Source organism: Trachypithecus francoisi, unplaced genomic scaffold (assembly GCF_009764315.1).
Source record: "Trachypithecus francoisi isolate TF-2019V2 unplaced genomic scaffold, Tfra_2.0 Lachesis_group8, whole genome shotgun sequence".
NCBI classification, from domain to species: Eukaryota; Metazoa; Chordata; class Mammalia; order Primates; family Cercopithecidae; genus Trachypithecus; species Trachypithecus francoisi.
Window position 1 is genome coordinate 114595372 of NW_022681473.1, and position 20714 is coordinate 114616085.

At 44.5% G+C, this 20714-nt stretch overlaps 1 protein-coding gene and 1 long non-coding RNA gene across 3 annotated transcripts in view; one reads left to right on the forward strand and one right to left on the reverse strand.

Moving 5' to 3' along the window:
- The window catches only part of KIRREL3 (kirre like nephrin family adhesion molecule 3), a 574170-nt gene that overhangs the window by 207219 nt on the left and 346237 nt on the right, over positions 1–20714 (reverse strand). The window lies entirely within an intron of this gene.
- Positions 1–20714, forward strand: part of LOC117080849 — an 85192-nt gene that overhangs the window by 26649 nt on the left and 37829 nt on the right. The window contains exon 2 of the long non-coding RNA XR_004435986.1: positions 19688–19836. This is a non-coding gene — a long non-coding RNA (uncharacterized LOC117080849). The remainder of the gene's footprint in view (positions 1–19687; positions 19837–20714) is intronic.

Consider the following 20714-nt stretch of genomic DNA (forward strand, 5'->3'; position numbering starts at 1 on the left):
GAGGTCGCTTTATCACCACTGCACTGAATTCAGCCTGGGCAATAGAATGAGACCCTGTCTAAAAAAAATAAATAAACCTAAAATAAATCATTATCTGTTAAAATCCAGTTTAAGCACTGCCATGGTTTGGGTATGGTGTGTTTGGCTATGGCAAGTCCCAGGTCTCTTGTTAAAATCTGATTTCCCAGCACACATCAGGGCCTGTTGAGGAGTGGGGCTGAGGGGAGGGAACATAGAGGATGGGTCAATAAGTGCAGGAAACCACCATGGCACGCATATCTCTATGGAACAAACTTGCACATCTGCACACATATCTTGTTTTTAGAAGAAATAGAGAAACTAACAAAAAAATTGATTCCTAATGTTAGAGGTGGGGGCTGGTGGGAGGTGTTTGGGTTGTTGGGGGGATCTGTCATGAATGGCTTGGTGTTATTCTCCTGGGAGTGAGTGAGTTCCCATTCTTAGTTCCCACAAGAACTAGTTGTTGGAAAGAGCCTGGCACCTCACCGCCCCCCTTGCTTCCTCTCTTGCTCTGTGATCTGCACATGCCAGTTCCATTTTCCCTTCTGCCATGAGTGGAAGATTCCTGAAGCCCTCACCAAAAGAAAATGCTGGCACAATGTTTCTTGCACACCCTACATAACTATGAGCCAAATAGATCTCTTTTCTTTACTAATTACCCAGCCTCCAGTATTCCTTTATAGCAATGCAAAGAGACTAAGAAAAACACTGTCTTGTCTTCCTTTTCCATCATCCATCAGTGTATGTTTTTGTACCAGCAAGTATGTTTATTTAGGCAGAACCACAGGTACTGGCAATGCATCTACAGTGTAGACATGAAAAGAACAGGAACAGCATAAGGAATAGAGATTTTGTTCACATAGTTTAGTCACGTTCCCACTGAAATGTCCCTCTTCATACACCGTTTCTTACTTCCTTCCACCTCTTCAGAAAGTATAGCCTACTCCACATGAATGAGACCTGAGTGCACTGGGGCATCCTTCCCTCTTGCTCTGGGGGTCAGGTTTGGTAATCTGGCTTAGCTTCCTCCAAAGCTTCCGTTGGAAGGGAACATGTTCTCTTTTTCTGGGTTGATCCAGTGTCGAAGGCCAATTTACATGCAGACTGGGTGTGTTGCCTGTATTGCTCTGTTCACTGGTACTGAAGGCTCTGAGTAGGGTGGAATCAGACCCTACTCTACTTTCCCTGAACAGTGAGAGCAGCAAGAGCTAACAGCTGAGCATCTACTTTGTGCCAGACCCTATAACATGCACTTTCCATGAATGATTTCATGCAGTCTTCACAATAATTGAATGTGGAAGATGCCATTTTTCCCCGCATCATACCTCTGGCAAGTGACAGAGTTAGAAGACTGTGCTCTTCACAATACCATAGTTTTCAGTCCCCAGGCTAACATCCACACTCTCTCCTGCTGCCTGGGACCCTTCTGGACCTGATCAAGGTGCCGTAGCTAATGGACTCGGAACAAGTCTCTGTAGAGTTAAGTGGAGGCACCACTTGGGCGGGGGAGGCTGGGAGGGGCTTTGCAGAGGAAATGAAGCTTGACTCTTGAGTCCTCAGGGTTTAAGGTTTGCCTTTTTTCCTCAAAAAAGTCTCAAAGGGAACCGGGTCCCTTGTACCTGCTGTGTGCACCTGGCAAAGAGTGCATTGGGTGGAATGCAGTCCTCTCTCAACAAGCCCTCCTTGCACTCCATTTCCCCCTGCCTAGAATACTTGCTCCCCGCTCAGTAAAGAATCAAATTTCCCCAAATATCCATCCTCGGTCATAAGCTATAGGTCTGGGCCCTCTCGGCGGCCCTTGCTGGTGCTCTTTCCACTAAGCCTCACTGCCTCTCCTGTCTCCAAGGGGGCTGATTGCATTTGAGAAGTATGGGGGGAGGGAATACGCACCCAGCGAAGAAAGCCGCACGGCACTTCTCACAGCCCTGGTCTACAGTTGCTCCACTCAGCAAATGGGGACAGTTCCAGCTTCTGGGCTCTTCTTGCCCCTAAACTTCTCCTTGACCAGGAGTAATGCTAGTCTAAGAAGGAGCATGAAGAACGCTTTTTCTTTTAAGGATTGACCTTTTGCTCAATGAGCAGAATTGAACCTTGAACCCAACAAAAGGGTCTGCAGTGAGGTGGGGCTGGACAATTCCACCTCTAGGCAGGTACAGCAAGTGTGGGCATTGCTTCCTGCAGAAGGGCTTCCCTTCTAAATCCACTCATGGAGGGGTGCCAGGTGCTTCCCTCCAAGGCAGACAATAGCCCCTCCCAGTCCAGAGCAAATAATAGTATCCATGTTTTTCCTCCCTGGTCCCGCATAGGTGAGTGATATATGCAGAGGTTAGACCTCAGGGTTATGTTATGGATTGGAGGGAGCAGAGAAGCTTCCTCATTAAAAGGGCTGAGCTGGTTGGCTGGCTCCAAGGCCCTCAGCACCTCTGGGCTTCCGAGTCATGGAAGAGTTGGGCAGAAGGCTGAATGGTGGCTGATGGCCTGGAGGAGGAGATAGGGAGGGAGGAGAAGGCTGGATGCTGGGTTGCCATTGTACACCTCCAGCAACTAGCCTCACTGCCAGCCCAGAGTAACCAGAGATCTCGGGCCACAAGTCAGACAGACTTAGACTAAGATGTGGCTTTGACCCCAACTGGATATCTGCTCAAGTCATCAAAGCTCTTGGGGCCTCAACTTCCTCATCTGTGAAATGGGACTGGGAATACCTGTTCTACCTATCTGAAGAATTGTTGTGGTAATCTGAAGAGGCAATGGATATAAAAATACCAGGTAAAAGGCAGAGCGTGTCCCAGGAATGAGACACCCTGTCCTTTTCCCTCAAGACATCCTCTATGTTTCTCATTCCCAATATGAAAATAACAAACCATTCTAGGGAAAAACTTGGTTATTTTTGGGTCATGGGAAGGGCCAGCAGGCCTACAGGTAGTGGGAGGGATCAGTGGAGGAAGTGATGTGATTCCTGTAAGACTTGAATGCCCCTGAGTCAAAGTCTGCTCTGAAGAACATCCCCCTTAGAGTGACAGACATGGGGGCTACATCGCAACTCTGCCACTTACTATTTTTAGGACCTTGGGGAAGTCATACAGGTAATTTTGAATTTTAGTTCCTTCATTTGTAAAAATGGGAAGGGTAATAGCACTGTCCTTAGAATTATAAAATAATGGATACTTACGGCATACCCAGGTTGTGGCAGGTGCTAAGCATTCAATCAATGTGGACCATTATTGTCATTTTCTTCTTGAGCTAGTTGTCTTTGCTTACTACAGAGGAAATTCCCATTCAAATAATTGGGAGTATAAAATTAAGAGACTTGTAAGCAGCACCCGCCATTTAACAGATGCCCTGTAAGTGAGTGCCTTCCTCCTTCTCCCTTCTGGCACTTGTTCTGTTGAGAGTCTGTGATGCCCAAACCTTGGAATTAACCCTGATGGAAAAAGGGCATAAAGCCATTGGATATGTGGCAGCTCTGCCTTCGTGTTGGGCTCACATTACAGAGATTTGAGGGTCTGTCCCTCATCCTGCCTCCCAGATCTCCCTGCTCTCTGAGTCTTGCCTTAGCCTCCTATGTTTTCTGCTGCCCTCCTGGACCCAGCTTTACTGCCTGCTGTGCTGCCAGCACCCTTTCCTGTGTCTTGGTATCTACCTGAGACTTTTGTTTTGCTGGTTATGGTCTTGGCCTAGGGGGTAAGCTAGGCGCTTTGCACCACCTCAGAACAGCAGGAGATGCAGCAATAATGCCAACTAGGAGTCTAGATGATCTGGACTTGAATTTGAATCCTGGTTTAACCACTTACTGTGTAGCCTTAGGCAAGGCACTTAATGATATTGCGTGTCATTATCACATCATTACAATGAAGGTAACACCTACATCATGGCATTACTGGAGGATAAAAAGAGATGACCGAGGGATAAAAAGAAGATGTGAAAGTCTCTAGGAGGGTAGGCACTTAATAATACTAGTCTACCTCCTTCCTCCTCACTCCTCTGGTCTTAATGCCTGCTTAGGGGAGGCGTAGAGATCAGGGTGGTGAGTTGGCTCCTCTGCAGGAGGACTCAGCCCCTACTCCCCTACTCTGTTACTGCCATTGCCTCATCATACTCTGGAAAACCTAGACCAAAGTAGGTTTTTTAGCTGGACTTATTTTTGGAGGTGGAGAATGGAGCTTCCTCACTGGTATGCTGAGTTTTGATTTCCATATGGGCTGATTTCAGAGTAACTGGGAAAATTCAGTAATTAGCAGTAGCAGCATTAGTGAATCATGTTGTAATCATCCTCTTCTCACTGCTTCTCTCTTCTGCATGTTCCAAATGCTATTACGGACACTGCCTTGCCCTCCACTGGCGCTTGGCCTCATGTTCCCACTGCAGACATTGTGCTTCCTGCTTAGCACTACGGGTCAGCCTCTGGGCATGCTCCTCCTTCCCAGCTCCAGCCTCCTGCCCAAGCCTCTGCCTATTTGTCCAGAACTCTGGTGGGCACACTTAGCTAGCTTGTCCTCTTGCAAATTCAACCTACAGGTTTATTTCAATTCAAAGAAAAAAATGACTCATCTAAATCCTGATAAAAACACGGCTGGTGCCGTCTGGGCTGATGAAATCTACTTGGAGAATGGAGAACCTGAGAGAACCTTTTCTCTCTAAGTCTGGATACCTCTGCAGATGGTCACTTAAAAAAAGATAAAAATGCAGAGGAAGGTTTTCCTTAGCAAAAACTAATAATCAATGGCTCCATCCATTTATCCATCTATCTGTCTAGTAAATATTTACACAATGTCTACAATGTGCCAAGCCGAGCACTGGGCTTTAAGGACATACACATGATAGCTGAGAAGACTAGCAAGTAAATCGATGACCACTGTACAGTGGAAAACATGCCAAGAGCACAGTGGGAGCATGAGTCAGTGACCAGAAGGGGCAGCTTCCCTGAGAAGGAAATGCTCAAAAGATTGAGGAATGGAGAGAATTCAGCTTTGCAGAGTTTGCTTTCATTGGTATGTGTGTGGAACTAAGGAGCAACAAACGGAAACCTGTAAAATCTATACTTACTGAAATTTTTGTAGAGCATTGTAATGTGCTGGGGATGGGAAGCTCAGAAGAGGAATAATAATGGGCTTTGCTTTGGGGTTTAGCACTGACTTCTTAGAATTTGAGAATTTAGAACATTTAAGTAATCCCATTTCCTCTTGACAGAATTTTCCTAAAACATGCCAGAGAGATAGGAATAGAAACACCTTGCTTGTTCTTAAAGAATCTAAAGCTCCACAGTGTTCCTGTTTCATTCCATCATCTCCTGTTGCTGGAAAAACGTACTTGTCTGTCCTCTGGCTGCAACTAAAGTCAGTCCTCTCCTTAGGGCACCCAGGAACACCTGATGTTTCATCAGCCCCCTGGCTGAACTAAACCCAAGTGTTGTTCTATATTCTACACTGAGTCCGGCCTAGTCTCACAGAATCTGCATGAGACATAGAAATAATTACTGCATAAATGTGGGGCAATATTAACAAAAAGCTGCAGCACTCAGATGAAGAGGCAGCTGTTTTGCCTTAGGCAGGCTGGGGTGGGGTAGCCCCATAGTCCACGGATAATTCTCCCTCCTTATCTTTCCCTCACTTATCCTATATGTTCACATCACTGCAGTTATTTGGTGGGCAGTTGTAGTCTTAGATCAGCTTTGGTGAACGGGAACCCAGCCTGAGGGCTTGGAATTCATTTAGTGAAGGAACCTTGGTGAGAAGGTTGCTGCTGTGGAAGGACCACTATGTGAAAGGACTTTAGTCTTCAAGAGCCACCTAATGACCCCAAGCATCACCCCATCTCCCCATGGCTCCAGTGTCTGGATATTGATTAATTACCTATTTCCTTTTCTAGATGATGTAAGCTCTGTTTTGCTTACCACTGCATCCATGGGGGCTGGACAATACAGTTTAATGAATTTTTAAAATTGAATGAATTAATATTCACAAGTAATTTGAAAGGAATCTCTATTTATCCCATTGGTGTTTCTCAGTCCTGGGCTGCATTGCCAAAGTTTCCAGTTTCTTCATGACTTGGCCGGTCCCCAATCATCTCAAAGCCCAGTTAAGAGAAACACTTCAGTGCTAATAGATCTGGAAACTTAAGCTCTGGAGGGCCACCTGTCAGATGAGATTTGCCTTCAAAGGCCACTGGCTCTGACCTTTTGATAACATTTAAAAAAAAGAAACCTTACATATTGACTGAATCAGGCCTGTCTCCAGTGAAGATCTAGGCAGCTATTTGTATTTCTGTTTGGATTTTTGGGTCCTTTTCTTTTTGTACTTCTGGGTAAGGATAAAGGAAAAACGTTCCTTTGCTTGACCAAACCTCATTTAAAAGTTGTTTGTATATATTTTTTAATGGAACCCAATCCCTTAAGCCTTTAAAAGCAACCTCTACTGAGCTTGATAAACCATTTCCAATGTGGCAGCCTCTAATCCAGGAGAGTTAAGAAGGCAGATGCTAACCAACCACCAATTGCATCCCAGGACAGTTGCTGGAAGTCTCAAAGCTCTGCAAGCTGAAGACGAGATCGGCTAATCCTGACTCTATTCTTTCATCTGCTCTGCTAGCTGGCCCTACTTGTACAATTAATATTCTCCCTGGTGTTGATTTTGTTCAAATATATTGGGCCCATCCATCACCCACTTTTCAACTCATCTGTCTGCATCAGTCAATTACAAAGTTATTTTTGAACCACTAGGATTCTTGTGAGATAGACACAAGAAGGAGCTAAACTCATTTCAGGTTTGACCTCTGTGGCTGGGATCTGAGAAGGCTTAGTTTGCTTACAGTTCATGGCCATCCAATCCAATCTGGCTTGTAGAATAGAAGGGCCACTTGCTTAATTGGGAACACTTTAATATAGATATCCATTAACTTATGCTAAATTACAGTAAAACATCTATGGAAGAACTTGATGTGACATCTGCATGAATACTAAATAACTTCATTACGATCAGTACTGTGACAATGAATATGAAATGAACGTGCCCAGAGAAGACAATTAATCTCCCACCTTCCCAAGCCAGCACTGTTTTATTTTACCCTGCATTGTACGAAAAAAAATAAGGCATAGAAGCTCTATGATTTTTCTGTCTATCTCACTCACCTTTCAGCTGGTGAGTGGACCCCAAGAGCTCCTGTCATTTGCAGAGTGGAGACTGACCCACCCTGAGGAATAGCCATGGGCAGTGGGTATGTGGGGCTCCTGGGGTCCCACTTTGGTTTGGGAAAGGAAGCTGTCAAGACTAACTGAACACAACACACACACAGACGTGTGTGCGCGCACACACACACACGCACACACACAGAATTAAAAGACGTCCTCATCCGGAACTAGCAAACAGACTGTCAGTTCAGATTAGCAACATCAAAAGCATTCCAATCTGTTCCCTGCATACATTACATGCATAGATCTGAGAGAAGAATTTGGCCTCTGAATTAAGTCAACTTTTTCCTTCTGGGCTGCTTGTACCTGAAATGTGTGGTGAAGAGTGTCCAGCAGTCAAATTAATACACCTCATAGCATTTAGTCTGAACCTTACAGCGTGGTCTTAAAGAGACGCCCTCTCATATTACTTGCTGCTATTTCACATGGGTTCTTTCTGAATCCAGGAAGAACCATGGGACCTTTGGGTTGAAGACTATGTCTAACTCTGTATGAGGGGTCACTCAGAATGGAGGCATGCATGAAAGAACATTCCTGGGTTCTTCATTCTAGTCATTTCCCTCCTATGTCACTGACTTATTGCTGGCGTCTCCTCTCCTTTACCTTCATGTTGGAGTCCTTAGATCTCTTCTCAGTCTTATGGCTTTAAACATCAACCCTACTCTGATGTCTCTCAATTTTGTATCCACAGCCTAGGCCACCCCCTAAATTCCGGACTCATCTATCCAATTGCCTAGTCATCCCCTCCACTTGCATGTGTAACAGGCATCTCAGATTTCACATGCTCTGAAAAGAACTCCTGATCTTCTCCCACAGGCCTGCCCCTCTCATGGTCTTCTTCATCTTTGAAGAAGATGATAAACTTGTCAGTGGCAATTTTATCCTTCCAGTTACTCAGACCAGGAAACTTGGAGTGAGTGATCCTAGACTCTTCTCTTCCTTTCTCACCCACATCCAATCTGTGAATATAGCCTGTTGTCTCAAAATATATTATAAACCAACCACCTCTCACCACTTCCTCTGCTACTTTCTTGGCCCAAATCTCATCACTTGTTGCTCAGATGGTTTTTACAGTCAGGGTTCTGGGTTTAGCAGGGTCTCTACTCCAGGCCTAATCTCTGAAGAGCCTCTTGGTGGTCACAAAGCTACTTGCCACTCTCATCAGATCAGGGTGCAGAGTGTCATGAGGAGTTTTACAGATTCTGGCTACAAAGACCTGAGGTAAAAAGATACCTTTGACATTAGTAACAACAGAAAGTGAGAAAATTGCTATTACCACCTAGACTGTGAGCAAATAACATTCTGGCCAGTGGGATATGTCTCACCAATACATTTACAGGTCGCAGACATCTACGACACCAGCCTCTTGGCTTCTTATGGGGATAGTGGCTGCATCATGTCCCACTGTATCCTTGCAGCTAACTCCATTTCCCTATTACATAATACAAGTCTTTCTCCCTCTCTCTTTGTATCCAGGGGCTCCAGCATATTTACATAGCATAATCAATGCTATGTAGATACACCATTATATATGAATTCATAGTATATGTGAGAACTCAGAGTAAATCCAATTCCATCTAGAACCATGTAATACTCACTGAGGTTCCCATCACAGTCCCCTTGCTTACATGTGTACATCCCCTTGCTTACATGTGTACATCACAGTCCCCTTGCTTACATCTCTCCATTATATGAAAAGTAGGTGTCTAGTGGGGAGGAGCTTCCTTCTGAAATGCTCAGAAATGTACCAATGTCCTTGGATGCTGCAGATGGAACCCAGATCCCAGTGGGCCACTGCTGGGCTGTTCACAGAGAGCCAGAGACCCCTTTGGAAAGGGTGGATCTCTATAACCCACGGGAGGGGAGGGAGCTCCAACAATCTTGTTAGTGTATCAAGTAATAGATTTTTGACAGACGGTTTCCTGCCTTCTAGTCCCAACTTCAAAATGCTTCCTGCACTGGTCTCACTGGGGTTGGTGATTAGTTCTCACTTTCCCCTCTTCTGAGACCAGCAAGAGGCTCTATTTGTGCCAAGTCTCCCTGTAAACACTGTGGTTATGCCCACACTAGGCAATGCCTTCCTGGGAGATAACATTGCATTTACTCCAGGACTCCTACAGGGAACAGGAGGGGAAGAAAATTGCCTCTCTGTGAAAGCACATTACAATGTGGCCTAGCCCAAGCTAGACTCACCAGAAATGTTAACTCTGCCCTGCTCTTTCCATTCCCCACCCCCTTTCCTCTGCCTTTTCCAAGTAAACTCTTACTCTAAGAAATACAGGTTTGATTTTCTTGGGTGACCACCATCTCCAAGAGAACCTCTGGAAGTAGGCCAAGGAGCAAAGAAGAAGCCCCAGAAAGGTCAAGAGCATCTTACAGGAAAGAAAAGTGGTTATGGCAGATTGGAGTTGTAGGAGGTAATGACACAAAAGGAGTAGGCTAGAATCAGAGTCACATAGGAACAGTCTTCTGGAGGCAGGGGGATGGATGAAAGAAATGTCTTTATGTCCCAGGGTTACAATTTTGAATGTGCAAAATTCTGAACTGTACATCCAGTTGAACAAAGTAAACATTTATCAAGCATCTCCTCTGTGTCAGGCTCGAAGTGAGAAATTCAAAGGTGAACCAAGCATGGTTCCAGAGTGCAAGATCCTATGAAGTAAAAGGGTAAAAAAAGGTACTTTGGCTTCCCTTCCTCCCTCCCATCCATCCATCCATCCATCCATCCATCCATCCATCCAATGCAAGGCATATTGTAATAAAGGAGACACAACTCTAGGCAGATGTCGTGAGTACTAGAATCAGATTGGAAAACTGACTCTACCACTTACTAACTCTGTAATATTGGGCAGAAAATGTAAACATGCATAGCTTCAATTTTCTTATTTCTATAGCAAGAATATTAATTATATCTATATCATAGGGTTAACATGGGAATTAAAGAAGATAATGCATATTAAAGTTCTTGGTACATAGCAGATGCTCAATAAATTAATATTTATTAAACTAATGAATTACAAATAAAGAAAATGTTAGGGAAACACAGAGGGGAGCTCATCAATAGTTGAAGAGATTGGGCTAAAATTTACAGGAAGGATGGAATTTGAGATGATCTTGAAAGGTGAAGAGGATTTTAACACATACAGATGGAAGCCATTTCAGACAAAGGGAAAAAACATGAGTATTGAAGTGGAAAAGAGGAGGTCATGGTTCAGGGAAAGGTGAGTAGTGGGAAATAGGACTGAAGATGTAGGCTGAGGCGATATCATGGCAAATCTTTATCGCTACACTGATGATATGGACTTGATCCTTGGACAAAAGTGCATTAGCAGGGATTCTGGAGCAAGGCATAACTGTGGTTTAGGAAGATCAATGTGGCAACACAGTGAGTAGGATTGTACTGAAGATGAATTGGAGATAGGGAGAGGAGTTTGGAGGCAGCAGTAATCTCAGTGAGATTACATGAGGATTTTAACAAAGCTGGTTACAGTAGAAATGGAGGAAATAGAAATAGAGTTGTTAGGAACTGGTGACCAAAAAGATGAAGAGAATGAGGGGAGGGAGAGCAAAGCTGACCCTGAGCATTTAGGGATAGAGAATAGAGAAGACCATGATGTCAACTCTAGCTCAGGAACACAGAGAAAAGGCAAGAGGTTTTGCAGGAAGGTAAGCTATGTGCTGGATGGAGAGTTAGGGACCCTGTAGGAAACCATGTGCAGGTGCTCAGTCTAGCTTGATCTAGGTGCCTATATCCAGGCCATGGTCCAGAACCAGATGTAAGGAAGTAACATCAGCCTCATAGGGGTAAAAGTGTGGGGAAGGATGTCATTGAGAAAGGGCTAAAATAACTCTTGGTTTAGGGGACTAGCATGGTAGATTGAAGTAGATCCAGTGAATAGTGGGCTCTGAGGACTGGGGACTGGAAAATCAAGTAGGCAGAAGGACTAAAAGCTGAGTGTTAGTGATAGTAGAGGTAAAATGTGAGGCTTATAGGGTTCAGACAGACTGAAGCCACCAAGGGAAGTGGGAAAATAGGAAAGGATGAAAAGACTGATGACCAAGGGAAGGCCAAAATTAGGTCAAGAGGGAGTGAGAAAATGAGTGAGGACAGGGAAGAACTTTGACAATTGGAGCTGAATGTTCACTAATTTTGAGTTGTGCATTTCAAGATGCAAATGGGGTAGATGCAGGTCACTTGGGGGAAGACTGCTGGGACCTGAGGAGGGCAGAGGCTTGGGAGGGACTGAAGTCCCCAAGGATGAAGCTGGTGATGACATGGGTTGGGGGTGGGGGCTGAGAGCCTGGTACTAAAATCCTAGAGGAAGATGGAGTCCTGTCCAGAAAACCAAAAGATGAGGTGAGAAGAATAAAGAGATGGTACAGTGGATGGAAATATTGGGGTAAATTGCTGAAATTGAAGTGGGTCTGGGGAAAACAACATGCAGGATGAATTTATTGATTCCTATTAAATGCCCCAAAGATTTAAAGTGTTTAAGTTGGAGGGTTAAAGAACATCTATGAAACATATAATAATCTATAGATGTATAAAGCTAGCAAATATTTTAAGTGCTAAAATGTGTGGTGCTGGTCACGTATAGCTTGAGCCTAGTGCCTTTGACCAGCCCTCCTGACAAACAGCAAACGTGCCAAGTCCTATAAGGCACCATTGCAGCCCAGGAGAGCTAAGATGTATGCCCTGGAAAAGGTGAGGACTTGGGATGAACCTTGAGGGAGAGGGTGGGATTGAAGGGGGAGGAGCATTTCAATCAATGGGAGAGTGGATAAATGAGCAGAGGTGAGGTGAACACAGCATATTCTGAAGATATTGCAGGAGGGGTGCAGGCTGGGGGTTATGAAGGAGAAAGCTGGAGGAAGATAGAGTGGGACCAGAAAGTGAAGGGATGCAGACTGACATCATAACAATTCAGAAGCCAATGAAATATCCTCAACTTGATTTCCCTGTGGTTGTGGTCATGGGCCAATTGCAGCATTTAGTTTTTATGTGGACCTCCAGTGTCTTCATGTGTGGTCCTCAAATCCTGAATACTTCTCTCCCAGAGCATTGACCACACAGTGCTGCTGGTATGCCAGCCTTTCTCCCTCCACTGTGAGCCATTTGAGGGCAGAGACCAGACCGTCTCTGCAGCCTCTCAGGCTGTAGGGTACCCTGCATTATGCAGACTGAGAGCTCTAGAAATATTTGTGGCATGAATGAAACAATTCATGAGTAATAGCTGGGCATAAATCAGAATATGCACTGGAACTGGGCTACAGTGTTCCACCAGAGGCCCTTCCACATCTAAATGGAAGCATCATGGTGCAAGGTGAAATTCTAGGTTTCTGAAGAAGAAAAGGTAAGAAGGACTCTCAAAGCCTTTGTTAATTAAAAACACACACAGCTCTTCAGGGAACATTTCCCTGCCTCCCCTTCTCCCTCATTGCACTGAACGGCAGATAAGGTGGTGTCTTCACCTATGCTTTGGACCACATTTAATTAAAAGCCTACATTACTGCTTCTTCACCACACACCTTGTTTTATTTCCTTTCCTTCCTTCCATGCTAAAGAGGGCCAGGGCTAATACTAATGCATATGCTGTTAAACCTTTTTAATTAACTTCAACTTCTCCCAGAGATTTATGTTTAAACAGTAAATTTTTTGTTGATACTCAAATACATAGGCGGCACTCGGAATGATGTACGAGTACTCTTGTCCTCAAAATGATTCTTCATGAGTTACCACCAGAGACGTTTTCATGAGCCTCTTTTATTAAAATAATAATACTCAGCAAGGCAATAATGCTTTACAACCGGCAGCTAATTAACCTACCCCACCCCCCAAACAGGTCAGCATTAGCATCTGCAGGTTCGTGATATGATCGCCCAGTGGGTCCCCCTTGTACCTTTGAGTCAGCCCTGAATCCGTCTGCATTTGTGCTCCGGCATCTGTGAGTAATGATTTTCATTTAAAACACATCTTTGTTCTTAGACTGTAGCTCAATCTATTATTATCGTTATTTATTTTGTTCTTGTTTAGTGCCTTCCCTGCACTGGGTATCAGTATTTTTGATCTGCAGTTGACCTCTTGAAACAGAATTTAACCATGCCTTGGAAAATCCAATTGATTTAAAACTCTTGTCTAATTGTAAAATCCATTTATTTTTCTGCAACTCTAAATTTGTGCCCCAAGTATTTTTTTTTTTTTCGAACAGAGCCTCATTCTGTTGCCCAGGCTGGAGTGCAGTGGCATGACCTCAGCTCACTGCAACCTTCATCTCCTGAGTTCAGGTGATTCTTCTGCCTTAGCCTCCTGAGTAACTGGGATTATAGGCATGCACCACCACACCCAGCTAATTTTTGTATTTTTAGTAGAGACGGGGTTTCACCACGTTGGCCAGACTGGTCTCGATCTCCTGACCTTGAGTGATTCAGCTGCCTTGGGCTCCCAAAGTGCTGGGATTATGGATGTGAGCCACTTCCACCCCAAGTATTTTTAATCATGATCTATGCTGTCAGTTGTAATTGCCATGTAGCAATTCTTTGCCAACAAAACCAATCTACCTACCCAAGTTCCTGTTCTTTTCTTCATGTTGAGACAACGTTTTTCTCCACAAGCCGATGTGGTTATATTCCATGTTGCACCACCGATGAGCCAATTATTTCAATTTTGGCATCAGATTCAGAAGAGACTTTAATGATCCTCAATGGTATAAACTGAATTTTTATTCCTACAGCAATTTAGTAATGATGATGACACTTAAGCACTTAGAAAGTATTACTCATCTTCCAACCACTGACAAACAGGAGTCTGGGCACTTTTCATTTTAGACGCTTTTCTAGGCAGGTCTGACGGGCACCTCAGCATGGACAGCATTTCACAATATTTAGGGAGCCCAGGCTCACCCCTGCTACTCTGCCAGGAGCTATAGAAAGAAAAATCTCCAAACCCCAGTGCCTGTCTGCTGGGGTTTCTAGCTGGAAGTCAGAATGAGCTCCCAAGCCTTGCACGCCCATTTTAATTAACTCATCTATTCACGCATCCAACAAATATTTAATGAGTTTCTGCTAGGTAAGGAAACCCAGCCCCAGGAGGGAGACTGAGATAGATGAGGTATGTCCCTTTCCCTCTAATCAAATTCAACCCCACCCCTCTCACCAGGGTCCGAGTTATTTGAATACTTCATTTATGCATATGTTTACTCCTTTCATTCAGCAAATGTTTATCAGGCACCTTTTAGTGTAAGGTACTCTGCTGGGAGCCCAAAAGTTTACCAAGAAGATCAAATCTGTCAGCAAGTCCCTTTGGTTCTTCCTTCAAAGTAAATTTGGAATCTGGTCTTCTTGCCCCTCCAAGGCTACCCCCTGGACCAAGTCACTCAGACCCTGTGCCCGGATGGCGGCCAGATCCTCCTAATTGGTCTCGCAGCTTCCATCCTTGCCTTCTGCTGTCTAGTTTCAACAGAGCAGTCTGAGTAGTGCTTTTAAAAACCTAAGTCAGAGGGAGCCATTCCTTTGTTCGGAATGGTGCAGAGCATCCCATCTCACTGAGAGTGAAAGCCAGCACCCTCTTGCCCTCGGGGATCTGGTCTCGTTGTTACCCTTTGACTTAATCTTCACTCTTCCTTTTGCTTGCTGATACGGTTTGGATTTGTGTCCCCACTCAAATCTCATGTCGAATTGTAATCCCTAGTGTTGGAGGAGGGGCCTGGTGGGAGGTGATTGGATCATAGGGGTTGATTTCCCCCTTGCTGTCCTTGTGATGGTGAGTGAGTTCTCATGAGATCTGGTTGTTTGAAAGTGTGTATCACCTACTCCTTCACTCTCTTCCTCCTGCTCTGGCCATCTAATATGGGCCTAATTCTCCTTCGCCTTCTGCCGCGATTGTAAGTTTTCTGAGGCCTCCCCAGATGTGCCTGCCTTCAGAACCGTGAGTCAATTAAACTTCTATCCTTTTTATCCTGTCTCAGGTAGTTCTTTACAGCAATGTGAGAAGGAATGAGTGTACTTGCCCTGGCCTCTTTGCTGTTCCTGAAACTCACCAGGCATGCTCCTGTCTCTGGGTCTTTGCACTTGTGCAGTTCCCGCTGCCTGGGATGTCCTGTCCTCGGGCTCTCCCCTGCTTCAAGACATTGCTCAATGGCTACCTTTTTGGGGACTGACCACCTTATTTAAAATGTACACCCCACCCCTATAGGAGTACTTTATATCCCTCTCCATGTTTTGCCTATCTGTGGAGTGCTTATCTCCATCTGATATGTTTCATTTTTATTTGTTCATTTCATGTCTCCCCCACTAAAATGTCAGCCCCATGAAGGCTTAGCTATTTGTTTTATTGACTGATGCATCAATGCCTCACACACAGATATTTAATACTTGTTGAACATATATATGTATGTAATGAGTGCATGTAATAAATAGTACTGTCATTATCTTCAAGCAGAACATGGTAAAATAGGAGCTATATCTAAAAATAAATAATGAGCTATGTTTTAAGAAAGCTAGAAATAAATATGGTAGCTCAAAGGGTAGAAAATTCATTTTGCCTGGTTGAATGGGTGGCTAAAATCAGAGTCCTACAATTTCAGGTGTGTCATGTTGGAAAATGTATTAGTCCGTTTTCACACTGCTGATAAAGACATACCCGAGACTAGGAAGAAAAACAGATTTAATTGGACTTACAGTTCCACATGGGTGGGGAGGCCTCAGAATCATGGAGTGAGGTGAAAGGCAGTTCTCACGTGGTGGTGGCAAGAGAAAAATGAGCAAGATGCAAAAGTGAAAACCGCTGATAAAACCATCAGATCTTGTGAGAGGTATTCACTATCCCTAGAACAGTATAGGGGAAACCACCCTCATGATTAAAATTATCTCCTATTGGGTTCCTCCCACAACACGTGGAAATTATTGGAGTATAATTCAAGATGAGATTTGGGTGGGGACACAGCCAAACCATATCATTCTGCCCCTGGCCCCTCCGAATCTAATGTTCTCATATTTCAAAACCAATCATGTCTTCCCCTCAGTCCCCAAATTCTTAACTCATTTCACTATTAACCCAAAAGTCCACAGTCCAAACTCTCATCTGAGACAAGACAAATCCCTTCTACCTATGAACCTGTAAAACCAAAAGCAAGCTACTTACTCCCTAGGTACAATGGGGGTACAGGTATTGGGTAAATACAGCGATTCCAAATGGGAGAAATTGACCAAAACAAAGGGGTTACAGGGCCCATGCAAGTCTGAAATCCAGTGGGGCAAATTTTAAAGTGCAAAATGATCTCCTTTGACTCCAGGTCTCATATCCAGGTCATGCTGATGCAAGAGGTAAGTTCCCATGGTCTTGGGTAGCTCTATCCTTGTGGCTTTGCAGGGTACAGCCTCCCTCCCAACTGCTTTCATAGGCTGGCATTGAGTGTCTGCGGCTTTTCCAGGTGAACGGTGCAAGCTGTTGGTGGATCTACCATTCTGGGATCTGGAGGACGATGGCTCTCTTCTCACAGCTCCACTAGGTGGTGCCCTAGTAGGGACTCTGTGTGAGGGCTCTGACCCCACATTTCCCTTCTGCACTGCCCTAGCATGAGGGTCCCACCCCTGTAGCAAACTTCTGCCTGGCCATCCAGGAGTTTTCATACATCTTCTGAAATCTAGGTGGAGGTTCCCAAACCCCAATTCTTGACTTCTGTACACTGTCAGGCTCAACACCACATGGAAGCTGCCAAGGCTTGGGGCTTGCACCCTATGAAGCCATGGCCTGAGCTCTACATTGGCCCCTTTGAGCCATGGCTGGAGCAGCTGGGATGCAGGGCACCAAGTCCCTAGGCTGCACACAGCACAGGGACTCTGGGCCTGTCCCATGAAACCATTTTCTCCTAAGCCTATGGCCCTGTGATAGGAAGCGCTGCTGTGAAGACCTCTGACATGCCCTAGAGACATTTCCCCATCGTCTTGGGGATTAACATTGGACTCCTCATTACTTATGCAAATTTCTGCAGCCAGCTTGAATTTTTCCTCAGAAAATGGGCTTTTCTTTTCTATTACATTGTCAGGCTGCGAATTTTCTGAACTTTTATGCTTGGCTTCCCTTATCAAACTGAATGCCTTTAACAGCACCCAAGTCACATCTGGAACTCTTTGCTGCTTAGAAATTTCTTCCACTAGATACCGTAGATCATCTATCTCAAGTTCAAAGTTCCACAAATCTCTAGGAGAGGGGCAAAATGCTGCCAGTCTCTTTGCTAAAACATAACGAGAGTCTCCTTTGCTTCAGTTCCAAACAAGTTCCTTATCTCCGTCTGAGACAACCTCAGCCTGGACCTTATTGTCCATATCACTATCAGGCTTCTGGTCAAAGCCATTCAACAAGTCTCTAGGAAGTTCCAAACTTTCCCACATTTTCCTGTCATCCTCTGAGCCCTCCAACCTCTCCCTGTTACCAGGTTCCAAAGTCACTTCCACATTTTTGGGTATCTTTTTAGCAATGCCGCACTCTACTGGTACCAATTTACTGTATTAGTCTGTTTTCATGCTGCTGATAAAGACATACTCAAGACTGGGAAGAAAAAGGTTTAATTGGACTTATGGTTCCACATGACTGGGAAGGTCTCAGAATCATGGCAGGAGGTAAAAGGCACTTCTCACACAGCAGTGGTAGGAGAAAAATGAGGAAGATGCAAAAGTGAAAACCCCTGATAAAACCATCAGATCTCACAAGACATATTCACTACCATGAGAACAGTATGGGGGAAACCACCCCATGATTCAAATTATCTCCCATGAGGTCCCTCCCACAACACATAGGAGTTGTGGGAGTACAATTCAAGATGATATGTGGGTGGGGACACAGCCAAACCACATCAGAAAAGAATTGCAATCCATGTTGAAATGAGAAAAGCCTTCCTTGCTATAGGATTTCTCAGTTAGATTAAGAAAGTCTTTTGGGAATTGGTGGGATGGTGCACAGTTTGTGTGTTTCATTGAACCTTGATAATTATTCCAACCAGGAATCCCTCTCCATCTTCCCCAAATCTCACAAATAAATTCCAGTGATAAACTCCACTCCATGTTTCAAACAGGGACTATTTTAGACAACCATGCATGCTCTTTCCAGATGTCAGTGGACAGCATCCAGGGGGCAGAGTCACCAGGGGGGATGACTCAGAGACACCCCTCATGGCTGATTTTGACAGGAGATGTCAGGTTAGTCTTAGTTATCCTGGAGCCTAACTGGATCTTGGGAATAAAACTCTTATTTTGGTAGCACTTTAAAATAAGTGGCAGCAGTTCATGCATAATTACTGCTGAATTATCTAGGGGATTTATCAGGTTTGATTATAGATGCATAATGAATTTGCCAAATTTGTGGGTATTAGGGAGATATTAATTCCATATGAAAACTCACAATTCATTCATGTGCCATTTGTTTTCATTCTTTTTTATAATAAGCTAATTAGTTTAAATTATTTGTACTTGTACAAGGTCTTGAAACACATATAAGGAATGATTATACCAGAGAACCCAATAAATGAGAAGTTTTGGAGACAGCATTAATTGTGATGAAGGGTTCCTAAAGCAGTAGATGTTCAATTTTCCCATTTGGGGTGGTAATAACAGGTCTAATCATGACACCTCCATAAAGTCGTGGGAAGTCCCTAATTAACGTTTCTGAATTCAGATATTTAAACGAATGTAGGGTAAGTCATTATGCCAACTGGAGAATGAGGCAAAAAGGGGAGTTCATCCTTATGCTAACCAAAAATGAAATGGTGAGGGCTCATCGATTCTGGGCTGGGAGGAAGATAGGCACTAGTATGTCTGATCCGTCTGGAGGATTTCTTTAAAAAAAACCCCAAGGTTCTGGAGGTCACCGGCAGGCTGGAATTTCAGCCTCTCAGAGTGAAGGAATGGGCTTCTTTGGGTTGGGTTCCAGCATCTGTTAACCCCCACCCCTTGTTCTTTGTGTGAACCCAGCACCCTCTGGCCAGTGAGCCCGGGCTGGGCACTCTATGGGTTGATGGATATAAACCATCTTCTTTCCTAAGGGCACAAAGAAGAACTAAGAGAGGAGAGGAAGCCTGGGCCAAGCCTGTCCAGGAAGTCTGTGGTGGTAGGAACAAGAGCTCCTATGCCTTGAGCCCATTCTAAATGGTAGGCAAGTGCTAGATACTTTGCTCACACATTTCATCCTCGTAACAGCCCTATGGTGTAGACAATATCATTATCTCCACTTCACAGGTCAGGGGACTGTGGACAAGAGGTCAGGCCGTTTGCCAAAGTCCCCCACTCAGTCTATAGGTAGCAGGACTCGGTTCCTGAGGATGTCTGATTCTAAAACCTGGTCCTTGATCTCTGTGCTCCATGACCTTCTGTAATCCCCACTGTCTCCCAAACATCAATGATGTCATTATAACCCCATCACCTACTCTTATCCATACCACTCCAAAGAGATACTCTTTTTTGAAATCTGAATCTCAGATTTTCACTTTCCAGGCAATTCACCAGGACAGAGGCCTTTCAACTTTCCTCTCTGAGATCTTCCTCCATGAACCAATTACAAAAGGACCAGCCACCTCACTGTTACCCTGTTGCCAGTAGAAAAATCCCTACAAGGATTAATGCAAGAGGAAGTTCTGCTTTGGGTGAGACATCAGTTTAATTTATATTTGATTTAAAAAGTCATTCATTCATGCATTCAGCAGCCGGTATTTGTTAAATGTCTCCTACACTCTTAATTGGGTTTTGTTGGGTTGTGGGGGTGGGGGAGGGGAAAAAGAGAGCAGGTATAATAAAGCTTATGCCAGACACCTTATTTATAATTTTCTTGTGAGGAATATATGTACACACCTGAAAAGTTAAGTAAACAAGAGAATGATGGAATAACTAGGCAAGCGAGAGAGGCAGACGGTGCGTTGTCTACAGAGACCAACAGAGGAGGTGGTACTGGAGCCCGCGGTGGCCGAGGATGATGGCTTTGCAGAAGCAGAGGAATGACTGACCTGCTCAGTAAAGGATGGGCAGGTTTGGGGTGGCAGAAGAGGCACCAGCTGGACCTGCCCAGGAAACCAAGCCCCTGTGCTGCCTCAGTCTGTAAGTTGGCGTTTGACCTTGGGGGGAATCACAGTCCAGCACCTCACTGTCTTTGCTGTAAGATGAAGACAATGATACCTCATGGGGTTGTCATGAAATTCAAATCGGGGAATAGATATGAAATGGTTCTGAAAGATGTAAAGAGCAATATAAACGCCAGATATGGAATGAGAAAAAAGCAACACCGGAAGTGGTATTTTGCAAACTCCAATCTCCCAGGACCACATGTGGAGGAGCTCTTTTCAAGGTCACACGGACACTTTGACCCGACTCTCTCCTGGCAGCATTCAATGTGACATGCCAGGGCAATGAGAAATGGGAGGGACTGCATGAAACGTGGCAAGGCCGAGGCCAAGCCCCCAGGTTCACAGACATTCCATAAAAAGTGCATGGTGGAACCTGAGAAGGAAGAGAAGGGCAGGGATGCCTC